The sequence below is a fragment of the Papaver somniferum genome, unplaced genomic scaffold (assembly GCF_003573695.1).
Source record: "Papaver somniferum cultivar HN1 unplaced genomic scaffold, ASM357369v1 unplaced-scaffold_103, whole genome shotgun sequence".
Lineage (NCBI taxonomy): Eukaryota > Viridiplantae > Streptophyta > Magnoliopsida > Ranunculales > Papaveraceae > Papaver > Papaver somniferum.
The window spans coordinates 995,351-1,008,498 of NW_020619159.1; the positions used below are offsets into that span (position 1 = coordinate 995,351).

General features: G+C 38.5%; 1 long non-coding RNA gene across 1 annotated transcript; it reads left to right on the plus strand.

Moving 5' to 3' along the window:
- Positions 1-571: 571 nt before the first annotated feature.
- Positions 572-1,573, plus strand: LOC113327543. The gene is made up of 3 exons (XR_003348993.1): positions 572-620; positions 722-843; positions 1,387-1,573. It is a non-coding gene; the product is annotated as an uncharacterized LOC113327543 (long non-coding RNA).
- The last annotated feature ends 11,575 nt before the right edge of the window (positions 1,574-13,148 follow it).

Below are 13,148 nucleotides of genomic sequence, written 5' to 3' on the forward strand. Positions count from 1 at the left end.
TAAAACATTTGCAATAGCTTCCATTTTAGATCCTCGGTTTAAAATGAAATTATTGGATTACTATTTCCCATTAATATATCCTGGTAACAGCGAGGAGAAGAAGTTAGAAGTTATGGAAGTCTTGAAAAGATTGTATAATGAATATGCAACACATTATGCTTCTTCAGCTCATGTATACTCAGCAAACATTTCGACAAATCAAGTGAACATGGAAGATTCAGTTGGTAGTAGTGGTAGTACTTCATCTTCTCAAAGTTCTTTTACTTCTAGAAGGAAAGGTTTGACGGAATTTCTGGAAGAAAGTTCACAACATGACGTTGTTCGCACAGATCTAGAGCAATACCTATCAGCTGATGTTCACCCTATTAGAAAAGGAAGTGGTATTGATCTGAATGATTCTAGTTTTGATGTTTTGGGGTGGTGGAAATTTCATGGACCATTGTATCCAATTGTAGCAGTGATAGCTCGTGATATATTAGCAATTCCTGCGTCATCGGTGGCTTCTGAATCTGTTTTCAGCACCAGTGGTAGAGTTGTAGATAAATTTCGTTCTTCAATGCTTCCAGTTTCAATTGAAGCTCTGATATGCACACAAGATTGGATAAGAAGTGCGCTGAAGAGTAAGTAACATATTCAATTCATGTTTGCTATTATATCAATTTTAGTTAGTGATTCATTTACTATGGTTCTTGTACGTCAACTAACTATTTTATTGTGTTAGATGAGGGATTTGGGTTAGGTAGTACTTCACTTCAGACTCTTTTGGAGGCAATGGAGGAGCTCGAGTCAGACGATGATGATGCAACATCGCACATTGTCTAACTGACTGACTATCAATTTAAGGTAAAATAACCAGCTAACCTTGGAATGCACAAATTTTTATTTCCTTAAACTTTGTCGAAATGTGATTAGTACAGTATAAGGAAATACATTCGTAAGAAAGTTTGACTTGTGTCTGTCTATACAATATTTGTCGTTCCACGGTGAACCTTGAATTTATTTTTATATTCTTGCCTATATATCTGTTTTGAAGACTTATACATGTATAAGTAGTACAGTATAAATCTACATATTGGACTATTTGTTACTGGGAATTTTAATGTTTGCTTGTGGTCCTGGCCCTAGCTAGTTGTATATTTGGTGAGTGCAATCACGGAAGCAACTCTTGCTTCATCACAGGCAAGGTCTTTGATTGTGATATGGTTACTTGTACACATTGTTTGGTTGAAGATGCAAGATTTGTACTTTTTTACTCGTAGCACATTGTCTTTACGTAATGTATTTCCTTAAACTTGGTAGAGAATGTAGTAGTGATAATAATTTTGAGGTGGTTTTTGAATTGGGAAAAATTGGGAATATGATTAACTATTTTTGTTTCTCTTGCAGGAACAATTGGAAATATGATGGTGAAATCTTTAGTGAACTGGTTGGAACTTCTTTTTGGTATATATAGGCATAGCCAAAGAACATGCGAAGTGCGAACTACATCCTTCTTTTTTGTATATGTACTTGTGAAGGAAACGCATTTATCTTTTGGGGCTTCTACACTTTATAGAATGATATGTCTGTCAACTTTTGTGGTTATAATACGAAAGACTATATTAGCCATTAGGGCTGGCGTTACTTGTAGTTATCGGCTAAAAAATTGTCTGCCAACTTTTGTATTTAATATTTATCATATATAATGGCAGATTCTTACTTATAGCTAGGAAAGTAACTTTGATTTTCCTAATCTAAGGATTTTAAGCTCAAGTTTACTCTACTTTTGTATGTATGTTAAAGATGGTCACTTTTCAGGTGTTGAATAATCCTTTTTCAGTACTCAGGAGCCATAAAATTGGGAAGTCATATAAGTTTGCTTTTTTACCCGATGGGTACCCGGACCCGGTGATTACCCGTGACCTTCACTGGGTCCGGTTCTGGGCCAACACATTATGGAACCGGCCCCGTAACCGTTAGGACCCGAAACCGACGCTGATATGTCGGGTCCGGTTCTGGGCCATGTACTACCCGGGAGGACCCGGACCCGTTGACAGCCCTACTTACAACACGTAAGAAAACACTTACTTGCATTGTTAAAGCATAAGCACGTCCAAGATTCCTGTCAACAATTATGTGGCCAAATTTCTTCCATATTTTCTCGTACAAGCCTGCATATCCAATGGGAACGCTGAACCCGCCAACTAGTTCATGATAGGGAGTGATGCATCAAATGGAGGATCAAAAGCAACTCCTGCACTTGGATATTCATGCACCACGATACGGTTCTCAGTTACTGGGGCAGCTTCTACAATCAGGACAATAGTTTCTTCAGTATTCTCTACTGGTGGCTCGGTTTCTTCTATCACTGAACCAGCAACAATCGGGGTTTCCATAACTTCAGTGGCAACCTTCTCATGGCCTTGAAGTGCAGGGATGGTTGTCTCTTCATCAATAACTCCAGGGCAGCTTGAGTTATCCTTATTGGTTTCAGTATCCTTAACTTCGGTATTTGACACCTAATACGAAGATTACATGAGGTTAGAGCAATCTAAACATGAAACCAAATGAGATCATAAAATACAATATACAAGCAGTATAACATCATCAAGGTTCATCATTATACACTCAAGGAACGAGCAAATAGCATGAAAGTCATGAAAATACGTTTTGTGGCAAGCTCGTCTGAAGAGACTGTACTCTGCCCTGTACTAGAGGAAGAACTGGGAGCAATCTACAAGGAATCTTAGGATGATTTATATACCATCCTCTTCATACGGATGTCATCTACCACATGTCAAAATTTCATGACAATCCGATGAACGAGCAAGGAGATGTAGTCAAAACATTGAGCAACATACCGTCTGAAAAAGTTCTGAAAGTCTCCTGGAAGTTTACTGTTTCGCCTTTTTCAGGCCCTGAACGTGCTCAAAACTTAAAAAACTTCTTTACCAAAGCTTGGAAATTTTCCGGGCTTAAAGATGCATATGCTGATCATGAAAATCCGACTCCAGATGAAGGTTTTACGGTGTTTTTGCTAAAAGTCTGGGTTCTGAATTTTTTGACGACGAATTTCGACAAAATTTTTCGTATATGCACATGGATTCTCATTCATTCATTCAAAAAATAAACAATTTCATACTTATATGAAGAGTTTACAAGATACGTGCTTACTTGGGGAGTCTCTGAAGCGTTCAAAGAGTTGGGATTGTCCGTGTCAACATCAAGAGGCTCATTGCTTTCATTCGGTTCCGAGCCTTTGGAATTTCCTCCATATCTATTCTCAGAGGACGAACGAGTATCAACACTCTCCACCTCCATGGATACATCCTCCTGGACACATTCTCAAACAATTAGCATTTTACATATGAAGCATTATATTTGGCTACGAGGAAGAGTACTTACAACATTTTCTTCTTCAACGCTCGAATCAGAAATTGTCTGCCCAACAGTAGAGAATTGAAGACCATAAATACTAGAAGGAGCAAAATTCTGTAACCAAATAACAAATATTGGTTTTACGATCCTAGTAATATGGATAGAAGAAGTCACGACGGAAAAAGGTGTCGACAACTCACCAAAGAAACAACCGGGGACTTTATGGTGTTAGGAAGCAGCTTACAATTCTTGTTCCTACCATCTCCACCATGAATGACTGTTTCAGCTTCTGAGAAATTCACTTCAAGACGAGGTCTCACAGCACGACCGTCATGCGAAAGAAATTGAGGTGATAATCAAAAGCAATTATTTCAATTTTACGAAAAACGTGCAAAAGATACATATTGGTGAACATCCTGGAGATGTCTTTCGCTTATCGTCGTCGGATATGTGTTTCAATCTGGGTCGAGAAGCAATCATATCAGCGGAAGGAGGCTCTTTCACCAGAGGTTGACTAACCCTTACGAAATCATGTAAGCGTTCAAATTGATGGTTCCAGAAATCTATATAATCTGGAGTCACATACGTAACTCGGTCAGCACAAGGGAACCAATAAGAGGTTCCTTCAACATGTGTACGGTCTAAACAAGTATTAATCTGTTCCACCGAAGGTTTGCTCCTCCGAAAAGTTGGAACACACTGATCCATACCCATCTGACGGGCAGCTCTGTCAATGTTGTATTCCTCCACCGAAAAGTCTCCATATGTTGCTGATATTCAATAACCTGGAGTGCAGCTCAACATGAAGGATCTTTCACCATCGCTCAAGTCAGCACCAGATTTCAAAATCATGCTTTCTCCAGCATTGAAAGTTGTCAATTGGGAAACATGAGGAGGAATCATCACCCAGGTACGGAAGTTAAACTCAGACTCATCGTCTACAACATCAATGAAACACGTCTTGGATTGAGGCTGTTTTGTTGACCAGCGCATAATCCTAGCATTATCCTTCTCGGGGAAAATACGTCGAGAATCAACAGCATTCAAGCTTTGCAAGATACTACGGGGAATAGGTGTATATTTCGCAAAATGTTCCCACATCAAAGCCTGGAGAAACATCGTATTGGCGTAGCATTCAATCTTCATAAAGTCGTTCGAAACACTGGAGTCTATAACCAAGGAGTCCAGGTTAGAGTACAAAGAACCCAAGAATAAGCTACCTATGGGAAGTTGTTCACCTTGAGCCATCTTAATGGAAAAAGGTATTACAAACTGCTTTAGCAAAGTTCCGGCGTCTTCGAACACGTCCCTGGACAGCCATAAATACAAGAAAGCAGCAATAGACAACATACTCTCAGGTTCGTCGAGAGGGACATCTCGTGGCCACCAGTGTGTTAACCAGTGAGCATATAGCCTTTGCCAGAAGCCTTGTTAATTCTCTCCATCTCAACTGTTAAGGTGTTAGAAATTGCTTTTTCCTCCGTCGAAAGCTCTTCAGGAAAGTTACCTGTGATTGGAATATGCAATAAGGCAACTACATCTTCCAAGGTAATAGTAAACTCTCCCCAGCTGCATATAAAGGTATGAGTTGGAATGCACCAGCGATCTAGAAGGGCCACAATACCTCGTGCATCATGAAAAATATACAAATCTTCGGATGATTGAATAGCTCTGGTAACCTGTGCTCTATCCAGCATAAATATAACACGAGGATAACCCAGCATGTGTCTTGCCCATCCAGAAAATTTCTCTAAAGGTCGTCGAGAGAGTTTGAATTCTATAATTGAGGCAAGGAAAAGTCCTCGTTCAAGGAAAACCCGAATAGCTTCTCGAGGAGTCACCAATTTCTTTTGAATAACCGTTCTGGGATTTATCAAAAGGCGGAATGCTGGAGTTCTGAGACACCTTTCAGTATCCTGCTGAACCTCGAAGAATGCATCGTCTATATTGGGAACATTTTTGATTCCAGGTGCTTCTTATTCTTCATCACCAATAATTGAAGTCTCGTCTATACACGTATCACTGGAAGTGTCATTTTCCTAAGAATCAGACATCCTTGCGAAGTAGCTGTAATATGCACAAGGCATTCTACTTCAGTATATCATCATATCAAACGCAAACTTCAACAATATGATGGGGTTATATAATTCGATAACGAATACTTATGGAGGCATCTACAAAAATGGTAATTGTTAACTCTTTACGATTCCACTAACAGTAGTGATTGTGCCGCAAGAGTTAACACTCCAAAATTAATTCGTTCCTTGAAACCTGCAATAGCGAACGAAGCTTTATTAACTTTCAAGACTGATTTTTCATAAAATCATAGACACAATTTTCATAGTATAAACATCCACAACTGACCTATGAAATTTACACCAAGACAATATTTTGTCATATATAAATTGTCTAAATTCGGGGGTCACTCAAAACCTATGTGTTGATTTTACGAAACAATAAAACCGTGATTAACTCACGTAAAAAAAATTTGACGTGAACTCAGGATCATGTGAGTTTATCAAAAATATATCCTTGAGAAGCTCCACGGTTTCATGATAAAAAAAAATCTATTTTCCTTCGTACGAGCGTTTTTCTTTAAAACGAAGGTTTATTTTGGTTTTTTGAAAGCTCACATCTTTTAAAGATAAATTTTTGGTTTCCATGAAAGCTCATAAACAAATTTCATCACTGGACACATGTATTTTTTCCAAAGAAGAATCTCTCTCAAGTTATGGATTGTTGCTAGTTTCTTAAACTAACGATCGAACGAACATACGTTCCTAAAACAAGGGTTTTTCATAAAACTCACGTCCAAAATATGTGTATACCCATATTATTTTATGATGAACAACTCATGAACAAACATCAAGCTTTAAAAAAAAAAATTCACGTACCTGTCGGCGTCGGCCGGAAGTTGGTCGGACGGTGGTAGCTCCGGTCGGCAGGCGGTCGGCGCTCCGGCGATTTTTCTCCTGCTCCTGCTTGGGAGAGAAGATGAAGAAGAGAGGGAGATGGTGGACGTGCGGGAAGGAATAATAAAAAAAAGGAATTAATTCCTTTTATACCAAATTTTATTTCAAAAACCTAATTCCATAAGGATTTCCTTTTCGGGCCCGGCCCGTGAATCCTAAACCGACCAAGGTTCCACCATCAAATCAGCGGTTCTACACCAATTTATGATTACTGGATGACGCTTTATTATACCACTGGGGTTTTTGCTCAAACCATGGTTTGCTCATTCGGTCGAAATCCGGTAATGTCTTATCTTATGACTAAGTTCAATTACTTATTTTCGTCTGTACCTGAAAAATCACCATTCAATGCTGACTGAGGAACATGATTGTTCCTCACTAAGTAGGGGACTTAATGTAGATGGTGGATTTTCGAAAAGGGTAAAATTGTAAAATCCTAACTATTTATACTCCAGATCCGGCAATTGGATGAGTATTGAGACTCATGTCTCTCAATAAAGCATGAAAGCTCATGCCATAAACCTCTGACTGAGAAAGCTGTCTCTCAGAGTATATGTGTAGTCTCCCAGCTGAGGCCACAACACATCTCATAAATACCGAGCAATTTCAGTAATTATTTATGCTCCGGATCCGGCAATTGGATGAGTATTGAGACTCATGTCTCTCAATAAAGCATGAAAGCTCATGCCATAAAACCTCTGACTGAGAAGGATGTCTCTCAGAGTATCTGTAGATGTGTAGTCTCCCAGCTGAGACCACGACACATCTCATGAATACTCAGCAATTTCAGTAATTATTTCTATATAGAATCGAAATATTGGGCGGCTCCTAGACAGCATGCCTGCTAGTATAGAGCGACAACGTCTTCTGGATGCAACCAGGTTTTCCCTGACTATATAGGAGAAATATGATACTCCAGCAAGTTCATATTGCTCAACTCTCAGATAATTAATTCTCCAAGATAGGAAGCCCTGCTAGTATAGAGCCATCAGTTAATTATCTCTAATCGCCTGACTATCCAACAATATTCTACGATTCTTCGTTATATTTCGTCACTTCAATTCATGGTTCTTCCCAGCAGAATTCCACGGGTTAGTGATAAATATTCGACGAAACAGGCATCTGAGCATCGAATAAGCCCTGACTAAAATAGTGCAAGTGTACTTAGCAATAATGCACAGACCAGCATTTGAATGCGCAAACGAGCATTTCAAAAATACGAATGAACGATGAACCTATGCAAAATAGGAAGGAAAAATAATAATAATAAAATATTAGCAAAGGCGCCAGGGACTGGGCTCACCAGCCGTCCAGTCATGCCGTGACCAGTCCCACGCCCAATTTTATATTTTATCATATTTTATTATTTTTCCTGATCTCATGAAAATTCTCTCGTTCGGGCAAATCTTCTTCGATTCAAGGAAATTCTCTAATCTCATGATATTTCTTTATGACAAGAAAATAATAAAATTAGGGAAAGGTGTCACGGGACCGAGCACCAACCGGCCGGCCATGCCCTAGCCGTGGCCGGTCCCGAACCTCACGTCCCCATTATTTTATTATTTCTCTCAAACAATGAAAATTCCCTGATTTCATGAATTTTCCCTAAAACAATGAAAAATATTATAAAATTAAGAAAACTTTGTGGGACCAGGTCCTAGCCGGCCGGTCATGCCCTAACCGGTCCCGCACGCCTATTTTTTTTATTATTATTTGTTTTGTTTTCCTCATTCCATGAAAACTCCCTGATTTCAACAAAATACCTTGGTTTCAACAAAACTATTTGATTTTATGAAAATTCCCTAAAATCATGAAAATTACATAAAATTGGGAAGAGTGCCCTAGGACCATGCCCGTTGGCCATTGCCGGTCCCACACTCCATCATTTCATATTTTATTATTATTTTATTTCTCTCATCTCATGGAAGTTCCCTAATTTCATAAAACTCTTCAGTTTCATGGAATTTCCCTCAATTCAGAGAAAATACATAAAACTGGGAAAAGTGTGTGGGACCGTGACTGTCAGCCGGCCGGCCATGCCCTAACCGTGGACGATCCCACACCTTGCAATTCCCTATTTTATTAATTATTTTTCATCATCTCGTGTATTTTCCTAGTTTCAGCAAAACCCTGAATTCTTCATATTTTCTCAAAATGTTGCTCAAATGCGCATCGGAAAACATCGAAACTCTCAGGACCGAGACACGGACACCATTGTGACACGGGCGCATCCCCTTGACTAACCAAGGGTGACCCTGAGGCTTGCAAGTGGCCGGTCCCACATGTTTTAACTATTTTAACCTAATTTGCTCAGTTGCTCATATTAGGTTCAAACTCTTTTCAAACAATCACGGGTTTGCTCAAACGACCATCAATTGGTCCCACGGCCACCAAGAGCCAGTCTCGTGACCTCTTGGTCGGTCCTTCATCTTTTCATGGCTAGGTTTTGTTGTATGTCGCTCACACGAGCATTATTTTAATAAATGATTAAACCAGCATTTAATCATTCTTTCACCAACTGGTCCTCAAGAGACTTTGGTATTTTGCTCATTCGAGCATCTAGGTGTTACATGGTGGAGTCATCATCCCATGTAGCCGGTCCCTGCTTCGTTCTACGGTTGATTTTCAATAAATCATCATTTCATTAAAATTAGGGTTTTGAATCCAGAATTCTGCAAAAACATGATTCTTAGCGGATTCAAATACTAATAATTTTATGTTGATCCCGTGATCAACACTTTTATTTATTATACTCGACCCAGCTGTCAGTATCTTAAATTGATATTTTATTTGGTCCTGCTACCAACAATTCATCAAACGAGCAATATTCGCTCAAACCGGCAATATTTGCTCAGATTCAAGAATATTGATTCAACTATCAATATTCAACAATTCAGCAACACAGTTTGCTCGTCTTAGGTAATCAACATAATAATACCTCGTCTCAGCAGACATATTTAAATTCATGAGTTTCAGAACATTTGCAGATCATGTTCAACTCAGCAATACATGGACTCATCGTCCCATAAAGTCAGCAACTGACTCCACAATCACGATATATCAATCTTGTCACATGGGGGATATTAACTAGGGTTTTGGTCTGGCGGTCTAAGGCACGTGTGTTCACCCACGACGAGAATATGAGCAAGTCGTGCAATCAGTTGGAAGAGTCAGCAAAGTAGTGCGTGAAAAATTAACCAAGTCTCCGCACGATGAGCAACTGGTTTTAACACGATTTCACACTTCCCCACTCTCTGATTCCAACAACTGTCACACTTCATGGGATCATGGTGTTTTCAACTCCGGTATTATAAAATGTCTCTGAATCCTGATTGAAAAGACAAGATTCAAATACTCGAACATTCGTCTAAACAAGGAATTTTCGGCAAGTTCATGCAGACAATCTTTCGTCTGCACGAACTCATCGTCTGAGCAATCACTCTCAATTGGGCGAAATTCAATCATTCAGAGCGTTTTTACGCTGAATTCACAACACACCTACAATCTCAGATCACCATTGATCTCATGCATTTCTCAGCTTCCCTCCTACAGATCAACCCATCCTCTCTTGTGACCCAATTGACTCTGGAACGACCATTGTTCTTGGTTTAGGCAGGGGTCTTACAGATTGATCTCTCGAACTTAAAGCACTCCCTTTTTGCAGTGCATCTGTATGAGGTTCAACATGTCGCTCGGTTCAAGAAGTCTCCACACGGTCGACTCTTCAATTCCGTAAAAACCAGCAAATTGTTTTTCCCCATCTACACAAATACACCTAATCACAATAGCATTCATACGATTATGTCGATGTCATATATACGAAGTTCAAAAGATAAGCGTTATACTTCGTATTCTAATTCCTTAACACTATGATCATCAATGCTAAAATAGTATAGGGGGTTAGTTTGAGAGAGTGTAGGGAGTTTGAGAGAGTTTCGTGTTTTTGAGTTCAGGGAGTTTGGGGGAGTGTAGGGAGTTTGAGAGAGTTTATTAGAGGGAGTTTGGGGGAGTTTGAGATAGTTCACTCCTAACTCATTCTCTTTTAAGAAACAATAAACCCTTATTTGCAAATAACATTGATCTTTAATCAAAAGAAAAAAATAAATGAAAATGATCATATCTCTGTATCAATAGTATGTTATTTTGTGCAACGAGATAATTTTTTTTCCCTTCAATTTAACGGTCTCCATACAATTCTAACTCCCTTTGTTCACGAACATTTTCCTACATATCATCCGCTATACTCTTTCTTCATGCATTAGCTTCTTGACGTTATTGTTCTTGAGTTTGTTGTGTCAAAATTTCATCGTCATTTACAAGCGTTGATGGATGGCTATCTTCCTCTTCCTCTTCCTCGACCGGAAACTCATCTGAACGGTATTCTTTTCGTAAGAAGTTGTGTAGGCCTGCACAAGCTGTCATTATCTCCGCTTGCACCTGATACAGAAATGGAGGTTGAGACTTAAATATCAAGAAACGAGACTTCACAACACCGAACAATCTTTCAACTACATTCCTCAAAGAAGCATGACGCATGTTAAATAATTCTTCAGCCTTTTTGAACTTTGGCATATAGAATAGAAGAGAAGTATGTGTCTAAATAAGAGGACTTAACAAGTGATAGTGATTCTCAATGACACCCATGCAAAGTAGCAAGCCAATTAATGCATGATGACATAACAAATTATGAAGATAGCTGTAAAGGAATTCTGTTTCACCGAAACACAGTTTCAGATTGTCCAATCTTTGCAGTACTAATACTTACCTGATCCTCTTGAAATTTTTATGATACACTTACAACTCAATATTCCACAACACACTAAAAACTCATAGCATTTCAACGGTTCATTAAAAAGATACATTACTCAGAGCCCGACTACTTTCAATACGTGCATACAGAATTCAGTTCCGGATTTCTCACACTTTGGTGTACCTAAAGTGATCAGAACTTCATGAAATTTCTGCAGTAGGAAACCTTCATATATACAAACATCATACTAAAATTTCAGCTTTGTCCGATAAGCGGAGAATGAGATAACTAGGAATCAGTCCCCTATTCGGGATTTAAACTCAGCAGACCATAGTCATATATTGTGCAATCTTTGCAGTAGCAAACGTGACCTGATCCGCGTGAAAATTTTATTGTACTTATATAACAAGGTAAACTACGACATACTCAAATTTCATCATATTCCAACGGTTTAATTTAAAGATATCATTATAACAAAAGCACAGTATGAATTGGCTAAAACACGTCAATACGAAATGAAGTACGCCACTGTATTGAACTTTGGCATATTGAATAGAAGAGAAGTATGTGTCTAAATGAGATGACCTAACAAGTGATAGTGATTCTCAATAACACCCATGCAAAGTATCAAGCCAATTAATGCATGATGACATAACAAATTATGAAGATAGCTGTAAAGGAATTCTGTTTCACCGAAACACAGTTTCAGATTGTCCAATCTTTGCAGTACTAATCCTTACCTGATCCTCTTTAAATTTTTATGGTACACTTACAACTCAATATTCCACAACACACTCAAAAATCATAGCATTCCGACGGTTCATTAAAAAGATACATTACTCAGAACCCGACTACTTTCAATACGTGCATACAGAATTCAGTTCCGGATTTCTCACACTTTGGTGTACCTAAAGTGATCAGAACTTCATGAAATTTCTACAGTAGGTAACCTTCATATATACAAACATCAAACTAAATTTCAGCTTTGTCTGATAAGCGGAGAATGAGATAAATAGGAAGACCATAGTCATATATTGTGCAAGCTTTGCAGTAGCAAACGTGACCTGGTCCGCGTGAAAATTTTACTGTACTTCTATAACAAGGTGAACTACGACATACTCAAATTTCATCATATTCCAACGGTTGAATTTAAAGATATCATTATAATCAAATCATGCAATTTCTTACCAAGATCTTTTGAACCACAAATTAGGGTTTTGACAGAGAGAGAGTACCCACAAAAAAAAACTATACGCACAATCAAAATAAACAATCATGGAGATCAAAGATATGAAAAACAATCAAAATAGTACACAAATCAAACTATTATAAACAATCATGGAGATCAAAGAACAAAAAAAACATACCTGGAAAAAAACGTTTCCTCTTCTTTCTCCTATGGTTTTCTACGCACCAAACTCCTTCCCAAATATCTACTCTTTTGAGAGATTTGTTGTGAGACCAAAATACACTAAAAATTCGAACTCCCCAAAGCAACCAACTCCCTAGTATTGTAGGGTTTTATGACTAACAGGGAGTTCAAGAGCTTTTTTTAAACTCCCCACCGACTAACAAGTGTTTTCTAGAGAGTTTAGGAGACTCCTCTAAATTCCCCCACGACTAACAGAGATTTGGAGAGACTCCCTCAAACTCCCTCGGGACTAACAGGAGAAAACCTAAATACATTAAAATCTCTTGAACTCTCCCACGACTAACCCCCTGGTAATGTTTGTTGTGTCACCCAACAGCCAGGATACATTGGATTTTCTAACTACCGGCCCTGATCTTCCCGGTGTCATCTAAATTGAGCTAATCCAATGGTTAGTTGTTGTGTGTGTCCCCACCACGTCTTCATAGGTGCAGTGAATTCCTTAAACTCTCTCCGTTTTTCCTTTTTATTTACACCCCGTTTGGTTGGAATAATTGGATTCCTAGGAATTTAATTATGGGGTAATCCAATTCTTGGAATTGAATTGAAATCCAAAAAATTAGCGTTTGGTTGAGGTAATCCAATTTTTTTTGTTTTTACCTTGGAATCAAATTCCATTGCACTACTAGACCAATGCAAT